Source organism: Dioscorea cayenensis, chromosome 8 (genome assembly GCF_009730915.1).
Source record: "Dioscorea cayenensis subsp. rotundata cultivar TDr96_F1 chromosome 8, TDr96_F1_v2_PseudoChromosome.rev07_lg8_w22 25.fasta, whole genome shotgun sequence".
NCBI classification, from domain to species: domain Eukaryota; kingdom Viridiplantae; phylum Streptophyta; class Magnoliopsida; order Dioscoreales; family Dioscoreaceae; genus Dioscorea; species Dioscorea cayenensis.
The window spans coordinates 1,885,453-1,901,053 of record NC_052478.1 but is presented as its reverse complement, the minus strand read 5'-3'; the positions used below and the strand labels follow the sequence as shown (position 1 = coordinate 1,901,053).

Here is a 15,601-nt window from a genome sequence, read left to right as displayed (position 1 = left end):
TGTTATCCTGCTTTCAACAATTATACAAGCACGGTGACAAGAATTCACTTCCAAGTTCAATATCAGTGTCCATTATTAAAATTCATGAACTGCACTATAACAAGGATTATTGCATTCAGTATATTCAACAAAAATGTGTTCTATTTTATAAACTTTACTTTTTCTTATTTTTCTTTCCTAATGTATCACTCCAAATTTTTGAGGGATTTATGTTAAATTCATCAGGAACTTCTTCTCAAGAATTTTGTAACAAGTGAAGGTTAATCTGGAAATTCAATTGTTTGCATGCATGTTTTGGGACATGTATGAGTTTGGTATCAGTTATTAATTTGTGTCTAGCAAGAGTGTTGTTTTTATTAGATCATATTTTCAGTTTTCCTTTTTTCCTATACACTAAAATTGTTGATCTAACAGTATAACAAGGAGATGCATCAAAATCAAGGAGATCATGTAGGCCGTGTTTCATTCAAACACATTCAAGAAAATGTCTTTATGCACCAGCAAATTAAAAGTTGCTTGTTCAACAGGAACACTATACTTTATATATGTATATATATATGTGCACCAATTATTATAATTTATAGACATCCTAAGAAAACCTCATGCATACAATTTTTGAGAGAGTCACATGAGTACTTAATGAATAAAATTTGGATCCAAGTATATTGTATATGAAAAATAATACAAAGAACAATACTACATGAGAAGATTTGAACCTTTGCCCTCCTTTACACTTTTGTGCCGTACCATTAGGTATTTCGATAAATGAGGAATTAAAATACATTCAATCTAAACATTCAACATTGTTTATAAAATGCCTTTTATTATTTTTAATTCATTTTCTCTATTATTCTTCTATTCAAACAACACATAATAAAATCTACTTTTGTAATAAAACATATTTCTAAACATTTAATAAAATATTATTTTTTTATAAAAATGGATAAATCATAATTTTATTAAAAAACTAAAAAAGAGAACAAATAGAGACAGATAAACCAACACAAACACCCCAAACAAAATAAAAGTAAGAAAAGAAAAAGTACAAAGCCAAACATTGTTTATTGAATCTAAATAGTTAATAAAACATTATTTTGAATTTATTTTCTCTATTATGTACTGGTTCTTTTTTATTATTTTGTAATGAATTGATAATTTATCCAATTTTTTATAAAAAAATAAAATAAAATCTACGAAGGGGTCATTACTCCAAACCCTACATCATCAAAACCTCAACCACAAATACCATGGCAACTGTCATGGTCCTCCCGATCGCACCGACGATCACTGTGTGGCGCTCGTTACACCACCAGGCGCCCGAGCCAGCCTTCAAGAACCTACGACAAAACAACCCAAGAAAACAAGCAAGCAAGGATGCCTATCAAGTAAACAAAGAAAACAAGCATACAAACATCATCAAAGACATCATGACCAGGGTCCAAGAAGTTCTAACCTCCCACCACACCAAGATACCAGAAGGAATAAACTCAAGACAAGGAACTAGAGAGAAAAGAATAAACTCTCCATTAGAATGAATCTGAAATACACCATGAGCCACCTGACACAGCCAAGACCTTCACTCCCCCAAGGAATGAAGGTGAACAAAGCCCTGGAGAGCTAGCTTTACCCCAAGTGAAGCCAAACTCTCCCAAGTTCTCTAGCTGCCATCTCAAGAGGAAGGAGAGGGATATTTATAGCCAAATCACCTCTATGGATAAGGACACCAGCCCTTGATCCAATGGCCAAGATATGCTAAGTTGTCCCATCACAACAAGCACAGTGCTACAGTACAAGAAAACACACTGCTACAGTGCCCCTAGACTCAACCGGCCACCATCAGGATCATGCTACAGTATCGCCCAATGGTACTGCATTCACCGATCGATAGCGACCCTCAGTATCACCCCTCGCTAACGCGCCCTGACCCTATCGGCGTGCGCTGCTCGCGCCAAGGGTCGCCGATGCCCATCGGTAGTCAGTCTGGCACTCGGCCATTCCTCTCAGTAAAGACACTCGACAACGCCCATGCGCCTTGCGTCATGTTGGCCCACGGCTGGCTAAGAGCCCCCGCTCTGCCCGCCCAATCCGTTGACCGACCGTACAAGTCTATATCGACCATACCGCCGATACTAACGCCGATCTGGCTCCTTTGGCCCATACTTAGCCAAATATTTATGATCATTCGATCATCCCGGTCCCTTGGTCGAGATCCCATCACCACGCGTATCACCATGCTCGCTACCTAGTCTCGGTAATGTGCGGCACCAAGCCCGTGCACCCTTCGCTCGGCACCGCCGGCGGAGATTCTTGATCATATGCGGCCGCAACCCGCATATAGGCCATCAGACGACTAATGTCTTGTTCGGACTTATGGTTTTGACCTATCTTGGCTTTATCGGTCATCCTCCCTCGGCATGGAACCATCCTCCGCCGAAGCGCATAAGGCAAAACCCTTATAGGAACACCCTCGGGCGAGTGAAATCTTTAATCTAAAATGAAGTTTCTCACAAACATGTAAACCATAGGAAAAGGATTGCATGGCCGATCAATCATCAAAGCATACGTACGTGAAAACGATGCAAGAACACCGTACCTCTAGAAGATGGCAGTGAGATTGAGGGTTTGGGAGTGACGAGGCAATGACTGCGGCTCTGACTTCTAGGGTTTAGAATTAATTTTTAAAACAAATTAATTTTTTTAATTTGTGAATTTAAAATTTAGGATATAGGCTGGGCTGTAAATGTGCCGAGCCGAGCTTTGCCTTGTTCAAGCTTGGCTCGTTACTATTTAATCAAGCTTGAGCTCGAGCCGAGCTTTCTTCGAGCTTCATTTTTCATGTTCAAGCTTTGTTCGTTACTATTTTAACCGAGATCGTGCTCTAATCGAGCTTATTTCGAGCTTTATGCTCAAGCTCAACTTGTTAAGAAAATTCGAAACTTAACCTTGGCTTATTAGCTTAATTAAAGCTTGACTATTTTTTTTATATTCTATTTTTTTATTTAGTAAACTATCATTTATTTTAAAGCTTATTTAATGAATCATTAACAAGTGTGACTCAACTCGATTTGAGTTTGAGGATTAAAAGAATAATTTAAGCTTGTTTATGGAATCATTAAGGTTTGAGTTCAAGTTTGTTAAAATCTTCATTAAATAAGTTAACAATTAATTACAATAATAACAAAATAAACATTGTGATGTAACTATCTATAAATATTTTCATTCGATATTATAAACGATCCAGTAAATAAGCTTGTTCATGACACTATGAATGATTATATTATTGATTGTTACAAATAAAATTGGAAATTATATAATAAACGAGCTTTTAATTATTCAATAAACAAGTTGTTCAAAATATTTAATGAGGTGAGCTTGGTGGTGTTCAAGCTTGGCTCGTTCATCTTACAAACTCATTTAACTTAATGAACTAGCTGACCTAAGCTTTTAACGAGCTGAGCCTTCAAATAGTAGTTTAGAGCCCTATACGTGTGACTCAAATTGACAACAACGACATAGTCACATATACACGTTAATACACATACATATGTATATATATATATATGAACGAGCTCACAATCGAGATTATAAATCGAGCTTGTTCACGAACTTGTTTGCAAGCTATGTTCGCGAGCCAAAATGAGCTGAGCTTTCGGCTGCTCAAGCTTGGCTCGTTTATCAATCGCGCTTGAAAATGATGTTCAAGCTTGGCTCATTTGCCATATGAGATGAACACGAACGAGCCCTTATTGGGCCGAACACCGAGCCGTTCACGAACGGCTCGGCTCAAATACACCCATAGATATAGGGTTTAGATTTTTAAGATTTTAAATATAAAAAATTATAATATTTAAATTTAATATTTTAAAATTTTAGGTGATATTTTATAATGTTTTATAATTTTTAAAATTTAGTAAGTACTAAAACCTATTCAGTTTAACATAGTGATCTCTAATTAGAAGAATATATAGGGGTTGTTTGGATTGTCTTATTTTATACTAGAAGTGGTTTTTTATAAAGTAAGCACTTTTGACATGTTTGTTTGGGTTTTTGGGCAGAAGCAAAAGTTGATAAAAAAAAAAGAAGCTGAAAAACAACTTTTTTTCAAAAAAACTAGTTGTGTGGTGCTTTTGAAAGAAGCACTTCCAAAAAGCTGTTATGGAGGTTATTAAATTACTAAGTTACCCTTATCAAATAGAGAAATGACTATGTTTTTTTATACTTGTTTATTAGTGTTATAGTGTTAGTATATTATTATTAGTAATAGTATTATTATTATTAGATAGTATTAGTGTATTAGTACATTTGTGTATTTTGTATTAGTATTACTATTACTATTAGGGGCCGTTGGTAGTGGTGGTAATATTGTTAGTAATTTGTGATTACCAACTTTGGAAGATTACCAAGAAACTTGGTATTGGTAATCCCATTACCGCCAAAATAAGTGGCTATATTGGATTACCAAGTGAGTGGTAATCTGAAACATTTTTTTGGACAAATATGCCCTTTGTTTAAAAATAATAATTTCATACTTTATTTATTGGATAAAAAAATAAACTTAAATAACATTATTTTGGGAATATGTTCAACTTCGAAAATTTATTTTTTTATCCAAAAATTTATTTTATTTTAAATTTAAACTTCCATAAAATAGTAGACACAAGGGTATTTTGTGAAATTTAGAACATTACCATATTGATTACTATGTAATATGAGTTTCCAACTAAACATGGTTATCATGAATTACCATAAACATTCTTGGGCATATAACATTCCCGATCTTATTACCACGGTAATCTTGTTACGTGGTAATATATCATTACCGTGAACCTAAACGGCTCCTTAGTGTTAATATTAGTATTATTATTAGTATATTAGTATTAGTATATTAATATATTAATATATTAGTATTTGCATTTGTATTATTATTAGTACATTAGTATATTAGTGTTAGTATTAGTATATTAGTATATCAGTATTAGTATCAATGTTTATTATAATAACTCAACGAAGGCCTATTTTAGTAATTTGACATTGAAAAAAAAGTCTTTTTAAGAATGCATATCCAAACAATTTTACACATATAAAATACTTCTGAATTAACTTATCCAAACACAAATTACAGAAAAACACTTAACTTACTCTGAAAAGCACTTTTTTTTAAGTCCTTCTACTAAATTGAAAAAAACACACTTTTGTTTAAAGTCCTTCTACCAAATTGAAAAAAAAAACATTTTTTTAAGCCAATCCATACAAGACCATAATCTGGTATCACCGTTCATATAATCTCCTTCCTCCTCACAAAATGAGCAAGCGAGGAGTGTTTTCATAAGCAACGTGACCTGCAACCCTTATAACAGGGCTGACCCTATGCATAGGCTACCAAGGCCAATGCCTAGGACCTCATAATTTCTATTTCATATATATATGTATTTTAAAATTATATTTAACCTTTTCAATTAATATTATCCTATTCATATAATTAATTATCATCTTGAAGATTTTAACCTTTTTTTTCAACTATATTTAAAAAAATTATTTTAAATTTTTATTTATTATCATCGATAATCCTATCCATATAATTATCTTGAAAATTTTATTTTTTTTTAAATCCATAACACTTATAATAGGCATGCAAATTTATAGGGCCTCACAATTCATATTATTTTTTTAAAAAAATTATAATTAATTTTTTTATTTACTATCCACATATAATTTTAATTTTTTTTAATTTTTTAAACTCTAAAATTTATCTTATTAATTATTCGAATAATCAAACTAATACTTTATCTCTTTGAAGGTTGTTCAGGTCTATCTATTAATTATTCGAAGAGTTGCTTGTATTCCACAAATTATGATTTTCAACCACTCCTCTCCTCTGCAAGAATTCTTAATTGCAATAGGGATTGTCTTCCAATTACATACCTAGGTGTCCCTTTTTCTGGAAGAAGGCCTAGACGACTTGATTGGACAAATCTTATTGAAGCTGCTTGATCTAGACTCACACCCTGGAAAGCATTATACCTTTCTCTTGGAGGTCGTCTTACACTCATTAACTCAGTCTTATCAACACTCCCAGTTTATTGGATGTCGGTATTCAAGCTCCCAGCCTGGGTCATCCATGAGATGGATAAGATTAGGAGAGACTTCTTATGGAAAAGACCGGATCTTGGCCCAAAGGGAATCAGACTGATTGCTTGGAAAAGGATTTGTCGTCCTCGTAATATGTGTGGCTGGGGAATTCTTGATCTTCAGGAGTTCAACAAAGCTTTACTTGGAAAATGGTGGTGGAAGATCACAACTATACCGAACTCTTGCTGGTCCAAGATCATCAAGGCCAACTACCCTATTATCGGATCTCCTGATTTCTTATTTCAACACCCACCAAGAAATAAATCCTTCTTCTGGGCAGGAGTTAACACCATTCTACCTTCCTTCCGATCATGCATCAATTTTCAAGAGAACTCTTATTCCTAGCCTCTCGAAAAAAAGGTGTTTTCTCTGTTAAATCCTTCTACATGTTCTTAATTGATGGAGGTCTTCGCAGCCAACTTTACTCTCATTTCTGGAAAATCAAATCTCCAAGCAAAATTACTTTATTTTGTTGGCTGGTCAGGGAAAATAAAATTCTTACCCTTGATAATCTTTTCAAGAAGGGTTGCAATCCAAATGCTACTGACACATGCTTTCTTTATCATAATAGCTCGGAAACAGTGAAACACCTTTTTCTTGATTATATTTATCCAGAGCGAATTTGGTCTTTTTTCAGACAAATTCTCACAACTGAGTCTTATCCTTCCTCAATATCCAATATTTGTACCGACTGGATCCCCTCTTTGACCTCTTCTCTTAGGAACCTGTGGGACCTCTATTCTAGAGCCATCATCTGGAATATCTAGCTTGAGCGAAACAATCAGATTTTTAACTTTACTTGTTCTTCTATTTCTATAATTTTATACAAGTCCGCTAATATGCTACTTTCCTGGCTTTTAACACATTCTGAGTCGCATCAACAGGAAACCTCCGAGGCCTCGCAGAGGATCAAGCGCTCCCTCAACTTTCTGAACACTAGACCTTCAGATTTTATTAGTGATTCGGTGAACACTGCTGATCCAGAGTAGTTTCCCTCTTCCTGTAGCTGGGTAAGCCTGTGTCTCTAGATGGTAGCCTTCGCCTGTCCAGTTTGCTTTCTTTTAGCTTCTTTTTTTACGCTGTTGTTTTGTACCGCCTCTATTTTACTCATCTCTGGTGAGGATTTCTAGCAATTCTTCTCTTTTTAGTTCGTTGTTTGCTGTCTTTTCTCCGTTGTGTTACCATGCACTCCTTCTTTTGCAATAAATCAGTGGTTTATCCACTTTTATATAAAAAAAATATCTTATTTAATTTATTTAATTAATTTATGATAATATTTTTTAATTTTTATCATATAATTTATTATTTAATAAAAATAATTTAAAAATATTTATTATGTTTTTGTCTAATCCCCATTTTTTCAAAGACCGACCCTACCTTATAGCCTCCCTTTATGCTCGCCTTCACCTATATGCAGTGTGCGCCTTAGATATCCACAGTTTGTTTTCACTCATCTTATATACTTGGAAATTCATGTCCATTTGAAAATTTATTTTTTAAAATGCTTTCACCCCTATAAAATTTGAAAATTATTGTATTCTTTCACCATTATTGTGTTATTTATTTAATTTGTAGATAAAATTTGTTCTATATAACTTCTTAATATTTTCTTGATTATCCATAAATCAATTGTTCATGCATTTTTATCAAAAAGATTGCGGATAAGGCTGATCTTTTATCTACTAATTTAAAAAAGGTATATTTATATAATTAATATATATATATATATATATATATATATATATATATATATTTAAAAGAAAATTTAAAAATTTCAAGGGTATATGTGTAATTTAAGAGTTTTAAGAAAACAAAGAGTGTTTGACTAATCGCAAAGGAACGGAAAGACAGTAACTATTCCTGGTAATGGTGGGGGATTGGGATTCCACTTGAGATAATGCTCGGGCTTGTCTGGTGCGAGTGACCCTGATGCAACAACTTAAGCTTAGTAGTAGCATCAACAACAATAGTATTAGTAGGAATTAAGAAGAGAAGTGTCAAAGTGAAGAGGAAATTTTGGAAGGGAAGGTCTGAAATTGTCTGGATGAATTGAGGGAAAGGGAGAGTAGCATCAACAACAATAGTATTAGTAGGAATTAAGTTAGCCCAGGTCGTTAAAGTTGGGCACATACAAGAAAGGAGGGCATTTCTGTCCATTCATTATAATGAAGGGTTATTGGAAAAGAGGAAAAGTCATAAGTTGCCCTGGGTGGTTATTACTGTTAAAGAGAAGACCCGAGGGCATTATCATTAGGAAGGGTAAAAAGACATAAATTACCCTGGCGATTACTGTTGTTTGAGAGGGAAGCTGAGGGCATCTTAGTCCGAAGAATAGCATTCAGACAATGGCTTTTAAATACTGAAGATGGGGAGCATGAGAAAACAAGCACTTAATTAAGGGAACTAATTCTTCTCCTTGTCCTTTCTCTATTTTACTGATTCTCAGATCTAGTTCAGAGGTCTCCGGGTGTATCACTCCTGGTCTTTGATTATTGTGTTTTAATTTCTGCAGTGTGTTTTGCTTTAAATTTTCTTGGTTATGTCATGTTATCAGTATTAAGTTGTATGTTTTTTGTGAAATTAATGAAGATTTCCTTTGGTGGTGCGGTTATTTGGTGATTGTGTTCTGATCTGGTGTAAGGGTTTGCATCATACCCTGCCTCCGATCCCAATATCCTCCAATCCGTTAGTCTTTTTTTTATAAAATGAATAAACCACTGTTTTATTAAAAGGAAAGGAATAAAACATATAGAACCAACTAGAAAGAAAAACATAGAACAGTAGTCTCTGACCAGAAGTGAGTAGAAAAAAAAAGATAAGAAGATAACAGGCTAGAAAGATACGAGATTTGCAAGGAGGAAGGGTATGAGGATTTGGTTCCGAGGGCATATCCTCAGATTAATAAGTTGTTCCAGAAATCCATCTTGGCTCTAACCCACTTTGAGACCTCCATTGCTCTTCTCTTGCTGGTTAGGTTCCATTTTTCTATTTTCCTCTCTTTTTTTTTAGATTTGGATTCAATTGTGTTAGCATTTACTTTCGTAGATGTTTGTATTTTTTGAAAAAAGATTGTATTTTTATCAACTCAGTTTTACTACATAACTGATAAAAGTGATAATTCTCAGTATCTACTTGCTGCTTTGGTGATTATAATTCCTTTGTGGAGTGTTGGAGTTTAAGCTTCATCTTAAGTATTGGAGTTGAGAAAGTTGTAAACTGGTGACTGCTTGTTAAGTGCCCTGTAAAAGTTGACTGGTTGCATGTTTAGCAAGATGAACGGAAAATATACAGTTTGCATGTACTATGTGAAGTTAACATAAGGTTGCATTGTGAATTTGATTCAACTCCCTAGGAAAAAATATTGAAATGGATTTGCAAAGAATTTAGAAACATGTCCAGTTTTCAGAAAGTTATAAACGGATTTACTCCGTTGCAAATCATTTTCTAATTCTAAAAAGGACCAATAATTCTGTTGCTAATGGAATTAGCAATCGGGCTTTCAGTAATGACAAATTATGTTGCTTTTATGCCAAACACATCAATAATATGGAGAAAAACAAAAGAAAAATAGTAACACATAGAGATTTACGTGGTTCGGGTCTATGTGACTTATGTCCACGGGCAGGGAGATAGAGATTTTTTATTCTTCTCTTTCGAGGAAAAAACTCATATAGACGATACAGAAAAAACACTATAGATATCTGAATTAAAATAAAATAATATAACCCACAATAGATCTGTCTGTCTGTCCAGTCTGTTGGGCAGGCCCAAGCCAAAAGCCTATCACAAATCTTCATTGACTTTTCTAATTTAGGCTTAACTACCTAAATTTGGGTCGAGTCATAATTCAGATAGAGTTACCATCACAATCAAATTCAAGGCATCTCAACAAATCTCCACTTTGACTTGAATTTTCCTATGCATCAAGAACCAAGAACATCCCCCTGCCATCTACGCCCCGAAAGGCCTTATGCTGTGCGGATATTCACCAAGTCCAAGCTATGGTTAAACTTTTTTGTAGGTAAAGGCTTCATCAACATATTTGCTGGATTGTTTGCTGTGGCTATTTCCACTATAGAGAGCTGTTTGTCTTCAATAACATCCTTAATGAAGTTCAACCTGACATCAATATGCTTTGATCTTTCATGATAGATTGGATTCTTCGCCAAACTTAATGCACTCTGACTATCACAATAAATAATTGGTCTTTGCACATTCAAGCCCAAACTATTAACAAGACCATGCACCTTCCTTCACCTCCTCTGTTAATGACATGTAATTTGCTTCAGTGGTAGACAAAACAACTGTACACTGAAGTGTTGCTTTCCAATTGATGGCACACTCAAATAGGGTAAAAATGTACCAAGTCAAAGATCTCCTCTTAATAAGGTCTCCACCATAGTCAAAATCTGTATAGCCAACAAGACCACTAGTACAACCATCAGTACCATAAACCAAGCAAATATCACTTGTACCTTTCAGATATCGCATAATCCATTTAACTGCCTCCCAATAAGCATTCCTTGGATTACTCATAAACCTACTTACCACACTAACTAGTAACTGCATGAGCCAAATCTGGCCTAGTACATACCATTCCATACATCAAGCTACCAACAGTATTCGAATAAGGGACTCTACTCATGTAATCCCTCTCATCATTTGTACTAGGTAAGGTACTAGCATCAAATTTAAAGTGCCAAAGGAGTACTAACCGACTTTGAGTGTTCCATCTGAAAAGACTGCAACAACTTTTCAATGTACTTTTGTTGTGAAACATATAACAGTCCTGCTTTCCTGTCTCCGCAAATCTCCATACCCAATATTTTTTTGGCTGCACCTAAATTTTTCATTTCAAACTCATTGCTCAATAATACCTTCAAACTATCAAATTTCAGCTTTATTCTTAGCTGCAATCAATATGTCATCAGCGTATAGCAACAGATATATAAAGGAACCATCTAGAAGCTTTCTAGAATAAACACAATTATCATACTCATTACGCACAAAATCATGAGAAACCATGAATGCATCAAACCTCTTATACCACTACCTCGAGGACTGCTTCAACCCATATTGAGATCTTTTCAGCAAACATACACGGTCTTTATTTCCAGAAACAAGAAATTCCTATGGTTGTGATATATAAATTTGTTTCTCCAGATTCCGATGTAAAAAAGCTGTTTTGACATTCAAGTTGTTCTAACTCCAAATCAAAAGCACTTACAACGGCTAGAAGAACCCAAATTGTTTTGTACTTCACAATTGGTGAGAATACTTCATGATAATCAATTCCCTCCTTCTGTGAGAAACCTTTTGCCACAAGCCTTGCTTTAAACCTTGTTGGCTCAACTCCAGGAATCCCTTCTTTCTTCTTGAACACCCATTTGCTTTGGTAATGGAACTAGTTCCCAAGTTCCGTTCTTTGCTAGAGATTGTATCTCCTTATTCATGGCAATCAACCATTCTGATGCTTCTCTACTCTGCACTGCCTTTTTATATGACCTCGGTTCATCAGAATTAATATATTCTCCTACTACCAAGGCATAAGCAATAGAGTTAGTATTAACAATATTGACACAATCTGAATAGCTCAGAGGCTTTCTAATTTCCTTTCTTGGTCTCCTTGTTGCTATATTCTGTGATTCAACAGTTTCTTTTATTTCTTTTTGAGCTTCAATCTCAAACTCCACCTTCTGGTTAGCACCTTGATCTTTATTACCTGGAACATTATCAAGCTCCTATCTCTGGCCAAACATAGCAGATTCATCTAAAGTAACATCTCTGCTAATAATAAATTTTGGAGTTCTATCTTTTCAGTACACCACAATCTATATCTCTTAATTCCAATAGCATACCCTAGAAATATGCATTTCATGCCCTTGGCTCAAGTTTACCATCATTCACATGAGCATAAGCAGGACAACCAAATATATGCAAATCAGAATAATCAGAGGGTTTACCAGACCATACCTCTTGAGGAATCTTCAAATCAATTGCAGTTGATGGAGATCTATTTACCAGATAACAAGCAGTGTTAACTGCTTCATCCCAAAATTTCTTAGATAGGCCAATACTTAATCGCATGCATCGAGCATGTTGTAAGAGTGATTGGTTCATGTTGTAAGAGTTTTTGGTTCAAACACAACAATAATATGGAGAAAAACAAAAGAAAAATAATAGCACACAGAGATTTACGCTGGTTCAGGTCTATGTGACATTCGTCCACGGGCAGGGAGATAGAGATTTCTTATTCTTTTTTTCGAGGGAAAAACTCATATAGACGATACAGAAAAAAAAACCTATATATATCCGAATCAGTCAGTCTGTCCAGTCTGTTGGGCAGGCCCAAGCCAAAAGCCCATCACAAATCTTCATTGACTTTTTTAATTTAGGGTTAACTCCCTTAATTCGGGTCGAGCCATAATTCAGATAGGGTTACCATCACAATCGAATTCAAGGCATCTCAACAGTTGCTAATGGAAATAACAAAATCTCCGTTGTTGCGCACACCTCTTGAGCCATTTTCTAGTTCTTTTCTTAGCAATTCCTGCCTCTGGTGACAATCTTCCTTAACACCTTTGCATGCTTGACCAGAAACCTTACCAGATGAAGCTTCTTAATACCTCGAAGGCTCCTCATGTTCGCAGTCTTCAGATGGAACAGTGGGTATCTTAGTTTTGTTCTCTTGACATTAGACAATCGCATTTCATATGATCCTGGTGCTGCCTGCCATTTTGAAACTAGAAAATGTAAAAGAAAACGCAAGATTAGAAAGTCAGTTTCATTTCAATCCATAGCATATTATGCAGAAAATGATTGTATTAATGCCTACCATGTCAATGCCTACAGAAAAAGGGTTTTGATTGCTGGACAACACATGAGCAAAAAGCTTAGCAGTTTCATGTATCTCCTTTTGCGCAAGAACGTGACATCTAAATGTCGTACATTATTTAAGTTGCAGGAGAAGCTTTCTTCTAATTTGTCTAGTGCAATATCCAAGTACTGGAGAGATTTAAAAAAATTAGATTAATGCAGTATATTCATCATGGATAATGGAGCTATAGCTTGTTCATTGTGAAGCTCTGTGCATAGAAAAGGGACAAAAACACGCCTCAGTGCACCCGGAAGATAAAGTGAGGGTTCTAACATTCTGAAGTCCATGCAGAATTATAACAGTTCTTTTGTTGGCTTCCTCTGTGTCATACGTAGTTACAGATGCCAAGCCAAAGACACCAATTTCCACTTTGCTTATGGTTTACTTGCAGTTACTTAGTGACAAATTTTGCAATTCACTAGAGCAGATATTCAAGATCTCCATGCTATACATTAAGCAGCTGCTCATGCCCAGGTTTTCAAGTTTTGGGCAACCTGATATCAGCTTGCAAAAAAACATCATCACTTCCGAAAGACATTGACCCAAGATGCAGAGTTTGCACATAAGGCAGGGTAGCAGAGCTTGGGAGCTCGAGAACATTGTCTGGTTAGGTCAAACTCAAAACTGTTAATGATTCACAAGTGAAGAGCTCATCTGGTAACCTATCCAAAGTCTTTCTATGAATAAAGAGTTCGAGCTCCTGAACAAAATGTCTCAATGCATATCTGATCCAACGATCAGCAGAAGGTATTTTCTTCCTGAAATCCCATAATTGGAGACAAAACCGATGTATGTTAATTGAGTTATTATGATCAATTAGAACCCCTATGACAAACTCGATGAATTTGGAATTCTTATCCCTGGAATTGGGAAATGGATGGTAATCAAACTTCAAAATGGTTGCAGACATCCATAGATCTTTCCATCTTTTCGATAAGATGTCAGTCTTCATAGCATCCAACGTAGGAAGCTTAAACAGTATGCTGATGCGGAGCTCATCGGGTAAATGGCTAATCCTATCTGCATCATTCTGGTTACCCTTACCAGTTTTTGCTTTCTTCCTGCTCTTTGATTCGTGTTGCTATTGGCTTCTTCATTTCATAGTCAGTCCTACTTATAAACAAAAATTATATAGTTAAACATGGTGACAAGAATTCATTGTTGATCAGTGATAGAAGACTGGACAAAGGTTAATATTGCATTCAAGGATATTCAAGAAAAAAATGTGTTTTATGTTTATAAACCTCTGTTTCTCTCCCATACAATAAAATTGATGAGTTAATACTTAATAGAGTGATTACAAAATGAAGCTTCAAAATCATCTTGAACCTAAAGAACTTATCAAGAACATGAATGCAAACATAGGAAAAGCTAAAGAACTTAAACATGAATGCAAGAACTTAAACATGAATGCAAACATGGGAAAAGCTAAAGAACTTATCAATAACATGAATGCAAACATGGGAAAAGCTGAAGAAAACTTATCAAGAACATGAATGCAAACATGGGAAAAGCTGAAGAAAACTTATCAAGAACATGAATGCAAACATGGGAAAAGCTGAAGAACTTATCAAGAACTTGAATGCAAACATGGGAATAGCTGAAGAACTTATTAAGAACATGAATGCAAACATGGGAAAAGTTAAAGAACTTATCAAGAACATGAATCTAAACATGGGAAAAGCATTGCATCAAACATGAAATATCAAACATGAAATATCAAACATGAAACATCAAACATGAAATGATGAAACACCAAACATGAATCATCAAAAACAATCTTGAACCTTGATCAAGAATATGAACAAAAAACATGGACAAGCATCATTCATCAAACTCAATCTTGAATCTAATGAAACTTGATAAAAGACATGAATGAAAACATGGGAAAAGCATTGCATCAAACATCAAACATTAGCCATCAATCATCAAACACACAGAACATACGTGAAGAACAACATGTACCTCTCTCTATGAGATCCCCAGTGAGAATTCAGGTGGTGCGTTTGAAGAACAATGTACCTCTCTCTATGCGATCCCTCAGTGCGCATCCAGGTGGTGCGTTTGCAGACGAGGCCCTTTTAATTTTTAAAAAGAGGGATGGTAGTATGGTGCATTCGGGGGTTTGGCGGGAATTATATAGTGTCCCATCTTAAAGTGATCCAGCGGATCACTATAACTATAAATAAATAAATAAATAAAAAAACAGGGTGATCGTTGAGAAACGAAAGGCGATACCTTTGAAGAACAAAACATGGTGAAAATGGGTGAGATTCGGGTGGGTGATCTGGACTTCCACCTGAGATTCCTCGGCTTAATGCCCTGGATTCATCCTCTACTAGTGACCTTGCCTCCGATCCCCATATCCTCCAATCTGTAAGTCTCTACAATGCTCTACTTTTGTTTTGTTTTTTTTTTTTTTTGTGTGTGTGATTGGTGTAGGCTCGGAAAATATACGAGATTTGCAAGGAGGAAGGGTCTGAGGATTTGGTTGCCAGGACGTACCCGAAGATTAATAAGCTGTTCCAGAGATTCGTCTTGGCACTTCCCAACTCTCAGACCTCCAATGGTCTTCTCTTGCTGGTCCGATTCCAT

At 35.2% G+C, this 15,601-nt stretch overlaps 1 pseudogene; it reads right to left on the bottom strand.

The window, feature by feature from the left end:
• Positions 1–12,669: 12,669 nt before the first annotated feature.
• On the bottom strand, positions 12,670–15,601 carry LOC120266838 (annotated as a pseudogene).